Source organism: Quercus lobata, chromosome 4 (assembly GCF_001633185.2).
Source record: "Quercus lobata isolate SW786 chromosome 4, ValleyOak3.0 Primary Assembly, whole genome shotgun sequence".
NCBI lineage: Eukaryota > Viridiplantae > Streptophyta > Magnoliopsida > Fagales > Fagaceae > Quercus > Quercus lobata.
The window spans coordinates 83380587-83387292 of record NC_044907.1 but is presented as its reverse complement, the minus strand read 5'-3'; positions in this window follow the sequence as shown (position 1 = coordinate 83387292).

Here is a 6706-nt window from a genome sequence, read left to right as displayed (position 1 = left end):
AATAAACATCTCGACATTTATCTGTATAAAATAATATAGTACAAAGACGCCTTGAATTCCCTCGATGCCGATCAGCCCCTTTCCTCGAGGACCTACCTCATTGCTGCCCAGGCCAACTATAACTTATGCGATGAAGGGTTCTAGAATTCTTGGAAAACCAATCCCATTGCCAAATCTACTAAGCACTTACAGGACGTGGCTAGCGTCGGTGCATATCTAGCAACTACAATTAAATGAAAAAGAGCAGGAGAGAGAGAGACCGGTGTCAAGATCTATGATGAGCAAAATATTTGTAACTATGTGCTGGTGTGAAGAATCAAAATATTTGTAACCTTGAATTCCCCCAATGCAACTGTGCAAGTAAGCCCTAGAAGTATTAGGGTAAAAACTAGATTTTTTATCTTTTTATTTTTTATAACCCAAAAGAAAAAACCAACTAGAATTTTTTTCCCTTTACTATTTGGTGAGATATTTATTAAAATAACTATTGTTGATCTTAAGATGTTGAAAAAATGTGTAATTTTTTTTTTTAATTATTCTTATCTATACTACTATTTAAAGGACTTCTCCTTGGATTCATCATTTTTTTTAGTTCAAAAATACCCCTACATCCCTATGTTTAAGTAAAGATAAAACTATAGGACAATCTAGTAAAAACGTAAATCTAACTCCCACTAAAACATTGCCTAAAAAATAGGACCATTCTCCTGTTAATTTTCAAATTACTTTATTTACTTATAAATTAAATTCTCAAAATAAAAATTATATATATATATATATATATATAAAATAAAAACACAGTTTTCTTTTTTTTTTAGTCTCTCTCTCCCTTTTGTGGAGCTCTCCCTCTTGTGTTGGCACAAGCGTTCCCTCCCTTGGCTATGTGTGAAGGGTAATTTTTCAGTTTTCTTTAGCCAAAATGGAGGATCATGTGTCAGATAGTTTGGAGAAGATGAAGTTAACAATTGAAGAGGAAGAAACTATTGCCATTTTAGATGATGGAAGGTTGTAAGCTATTGAGAGTTGTAATCTGAGTTTGATTGGGAAATTCCTTACATGTAAGTCTTTTAACAAAATGGCGGCGAAGAATACAATAAGGTGAGCATGGCAATTGAATGAGTTAATTCAGATTTTAGAAGTCGAGCTGAATCTCTTTCAATTCAAATTCCAATAAGAATTTGATATGGATCGGATTTTGAGAGGAGGTCCCTGGTCCTTTGAAAATCAACTGTTATTATTGCAACGGTGGAAGAAAGGCACGACTACGGAAAACATCCAAATGGAATTTGCCTCCTTTTGGGTCCAAATATGGGATGCACTATTTGATATGATTTCCCTTCAAGTAGAGAAGGAAGTGGGGAGTAGGCTGGGTGAGGTTGAGGAGGTGGAATGGAAGAAAAGGAAGGACGATTAATATGTTTATGAGAGTGCGAGTGGCTTTACCAATCTCAAAACCTTCTGAGGAGGAGGGTTTATTGCTAGATCAGATGGTGAAAGGTCGTGGTTGTCTTTCAAATATGAGAGGTTGCCCATGTTTTATCATTTTTGTGGAATTTTAGGTCATGATTTGAAGCGTTATGCAGCCTATTATGCAGTGGAGAATAAAGGAGGACGAGTTGAATATCAATATGGTGATTTTCTTAGGGCAGTGGGTGGTCGTCCAAGGGCTTCAGCAAGTAAAGATAGAAGTCCTATGTCCAACATAGAGGAGTGTACTGGAAGTGAGGCAAAGCAGATTTTAGGCCAGGCAAAGCAAGGTGTGTTGATGGAGATGACGACGCCAAGGAAGCCCAGTTTAGGAAACCCTAGTAGCATTGCTAAGGGTGATTCCATGATTCAAGGAATGGATGTGTTAAGGAAAAATTTTGTGTAATTGGCTAATCCTTTGACAAAATGCATTTTACTTGTAATTGGGTAGACCTTGGATGTGTTTAATACTTCAAGAAACATGTTGTTCAAGTCTAGTATTAAAGCCATGAAGATTGGACTAAGAAACAAGTGAAGAAAAGTTATCCATTAAAGTTGGACAGACAACTCGACAGTTGTGGACAGATAGCTCGACAGCTTCTCAACAGATAGTTATCTATCGAGGTTTAATGAGGCTTGACAGATACTATCTATCGAGGTATCTATTAAGAATTACGAAATCAAGATTTTCAGATCTGATTTTCGGCCCATGCTGACATGTATGTGTAGGGTTTCTTTTCTCACAACCCTAGACATATATGAGGCTTATTTTAAAGGCCATCATATAAGAGAATACAAGGGGAACACATGCAAAAAGTGATCGATACCTTATTCTCTCTGAAAGAAGTTACTGCGTCTTTGTGTCTTAGGGTTTTGTAACCAAGTGCTTCTTGATCTTCATTGTTAATGAAGTGAAGAACTTTGCAGCCAACAATCCTCTCCAAGTTGGTGTGTTTGTCACATACTGGGAGCTGTGCATCATTGGTTAGTCATGTACTGGGATCCGTGCAAAATGAGTGGTATTCATATAGTGAAGAGTTCAGTAGTTCTGAAGTAGTAGAAGGTTTCTATTGTAAGTTCATCTACGGGGATTGTAGAGTCTAGGGAAAAAAGTTTTGTATTAGATCTAAAACTTCTCTTTACTATAGTGAATTGCTTTTCGGAAAGATTTTCCCCCCACGTTTTTTTACTATGAAACTAGTTTGTTTCATTGGTTTTCCAGGTTATCATTTCTTGTCTAATTTATTTTTCCATTGCATGCTTTTGATATGATATTGATGTTTATTTATTTTAACAAGTTTTATTCATAATAAATCTAATTAACAACTTAGGCTTAAAACTTGTGAATTCTATCAACCGGGGTCTAAATTTCCCAACAGTATGCTAAAAACATGCACGATAACAGCATGGGTCATGATTGCCATGCTAACGTGAACAAGACAAACATTGATAGAGGGGGATTCGGTCTGAAAATTCAGCACACTGGACAGCTTAACATGGGATTGAATGCAGATATTGATAAAGGATTATCTCTTTTTAAAATGGATGAGAGTCAAACAGATACTACTTCCTTTGAACTCTAAAGTCACGTACACTTACCACTACTACACAACTAGACATATTTGGGCCAAGCACTTCTAAGCCCAAAGGAACTTGGACTCGCATCAATAGAATGGACTTTGATTTGAGTGGTTTAGCTAGGGCTATCACATTACCTGGCTTAGGCAAGAGAGATCTGCTGGAATTACAGGAATGGCATAATAAAGAACAAGCCATCAAAAGAGGAAAAATGAGCAATGATGAGGGAAGCAATGAACATGTATCGGCGGGGGTGGAGAGCCACCCTTGTTGGGAGCAATAAGGCTGTTAAGCTGGAACGGTCAAGGGCTTGGGAACCCTTGGATAGGTTGAAGCCTTCGCAAGATTGTGAGGGAGCAAGTTCCATGGTCTGTTTTCTTATGAAGACAAGACTGGATAAGGAAGGGTTTGAAAAGTTGTATGGTAATTTACTGTTTCAGAATAAGATTATTATAAAACAACCTGATTTTGGTGGAGGGTTAGCACTTTCATGGAAAAATAATATTTTCTTGGAGGTTATTAATTTCACTGTCAACCATGTTTTTGCTAAAGTCACAGAGGAAGATGGTTTTGTTTGGTACTTGACTGGTTTCTATGGTTGGCTGAAAGCACAGCAGAAGAAAAAATCGTGGAGATTATTGAAATATTTACAGACCTTTGTAGTGCGACCATGGGTGGTAATGGGGAATTTTAATGCGTATCTACATGCATCGGAGAAGAAGAGTAAAACACAGCCACAAAATTCAAAGATTGAAGCTTTTAAGGAGCCTTTGGACTCTTGTCACCTTCAAGACCTTGGGTTTAAGAGATATCCTTACACTTGGAGCAATAAGAGACCCGGGGAAGCAAACACCAAGGTTCGACTTCGGGGTGTGCAAAAAACGGACGAACCGAAAAACCCGGCCGAAACCGACTGAACCGTTGCCAAAATTTTAGTTTGGTTTTGGTTCGATTCGGTTTCTGTTTCAATTTTTAATTTTTAAAAACTGAAAATTTTGGTTTAGTTTCGGTTTCAGGATTGAATACAATGAACCGACCGAAATCAAACCGAACATATTATTATATACTTTACATAAAATTTTTAATATAAAGTCTGCCTCCGTTAGTTATTATTATTATTATTTATATATAAAAAAAGTGGGCCTCCAGTTTGTACATTAGTTGGGGCTCCAGCCCTTTCATACATTAGGTCCATTTGGGCATTTATATATATATATTGTGATCAGATCAAATCAAATCCCTCTTCATTCTATGATTCTTTCTATTTAAACATTGTTATTTAAAATTTAAAACCCATTAGATTAACTAATTACGATTAAACTAAGTAAATTTCTATTAAACTATAAAAAGAAAAGTTAAAAATCCCTACCCAGCCATACCTTTCACTCTCACTCTCACTCTCACTCTCTCTATTCTCTGTAGAGGTTCCTCTATTTTCTCATAACAATAGCTTCCTCTACTTTGGTGACTCTCATGCTTCTCACCTTGCTAGCCACCTGGACTCTCAGTCAGGCTTCAAGATCCGCACCAGCCTCATCACCAACCAAGTCTCCATCTTCGACTTCTTCTCTACTGTCTCATGCTCCCGCTCCCACCTTAAAGCCACCAACTCCCTCTTTGGCTCTAACTCCATCTGCCACTCTTCTGTCACCTTCCTTTGCTCCGTCAACCTCGCCTCCAGCTCCTCCCCCATCGATCGCCCCAACCCCCTCTAATGCGCTGACCTGTAATCCCTCTCATAGATGGCAGCACACTCCACTCTCCAGTCCCTCTCTCTCACGATCTCTACCTCTGTCGCCGCCTCCCCACATCGGCCTCCCCACAGTCCTTCTTGTTTGCATCATTAGAAAATTTATCCAAAAAAACACATATAGACTATCATGCTACTTTAGAGCTTTTTCTCCGTTTTTTTTTTTTTTTTTTTTTGCTACTTGCTTGGTGCTTGGTGCTTGGTGTTTGGGTGGTGAGAAAACGTGGGAAAGCATAGGAAATATATATACATTTTCTTATTTTGGTATGTTTTCTGATTATATACATGATTTTGATTTTTTTTTTTTTTGTTTACTTAGTGTTCGGGTGATGAGAAAATGTGGAAAAGTAAAGAGAAATAGGCCCTTTTTTTTTTTTTTTTTGGTCTCTGATTTGTTTGGTTCTAAGAAATTGGAAGCAACCAAAAAACTACCAAACCGAACTGATTGAAATCCAGTTAGTTTGATGTCAGTGTTCCTCCCTTTCGGTTCGGTATCAGTGCCAAATTTGGTAAAATCAAAATTTCGGTTCGGTGGAAAAATCATACTTCAAACTGACCGAACCGAACTGATTACACCCTTAATTCGATTGGATAGAGGAGTGGCTAAAAAAGAATGGACAGAAAAGTTTCAGATGAGTAAAATTGTACACCTATCAACACATGAGTCAGACCACCTACCCATTATGCTACACATTTAGTCTTATTCCCATCCAAGGTAGTGATGTGAGAGGAGCTTCAAGTTTGAGGAGTCCAAGCTACTTAGGAGTGATTGTGAAACCATTGTACAAGAGGCTTGGGAGAAGGCAGGAGATGATAGGGTCGAGTTGGCATCAATAAAGGAAAAAATAAAGATGTGTGGAGCAGAGCTTATGGCTTAGGGTTCACCAACAACTAATCTAAATACTATTGCAGTCAAAGAACATCAAAAGAAGCTGGATGTATTGAATGAAGTCGAACCTTCATGCCAAAGCAACACAAAGGAGAAGAAAAAATCATATAAGGGGTATCCAAAATGCACAAGGGCAGTGGGTGGAGAATTTGGAGGAGGTGGTTGAAGTAGCCTCAACCTACTCTGATAATCTTTTTCATGCAAGAGTGGGGGGTCAGATGGAGGAGTGTCTGAATGCAGTGCAAAGCAAGGTGACTGATGACATGTGGGAGGTTCTGTCCAGTGTGTTTACTGCTAATGAAGTGAAGATGGCTTTATTTTAAATGAGACCAACAAAGGCTCCAAGACCTGATGGTATGAATGCCCTTTTCTATCAAAATTTTTGGCATGTAGTGGGTGGCAATGTAGTCTTAGCTATCTTGGATTTTTTAAACAATGGTAATATGTTACCTGAAATAAATCATACAAACATTGTGCTTATCCCTAAAGTAAAAAAGCCTGGAGAATATGTATGATTTTAGACCAATAAGTTTGTGTAATGTTATTTACAAAATTATTTCCAAGGTCTTGGCAAACAAATTGAAACAGGTACTCCTTCAAATTATTTCACCCACTCATAGTGCTTTTGTACCAGGGTTGTAATGCCCCAATTTGATTGATTGTGTGATGTGTGTGGGTGTGTAATAAGTCCCACATCAAGTATTTACTGGGTTGAACTGGGCTTTATTAACAACTTCAAGGAGCCTCAATTGTGACTAGTCCTTTTGAGGTATAGTGCAGATGTGGCTAGCGCTTTTCCTTGGGTCGTTACATATGGTATCAGAGCCGGCCCGGTAATCCCGTGTGGGCTCAGAGACACTACCCCACAAAGTGGGCCCTAATGAGGACGTTAGGGATTTAAGTGGGGGAGATTGTGATACCCCAATTTGATTGATTGTGTGATGTGTGTGGGTGTGTGATGAGTCCCACATCGAGTGTTTACTGGGTTGAACTGGGCTTTATTAACAACTACAAGGAGTCTC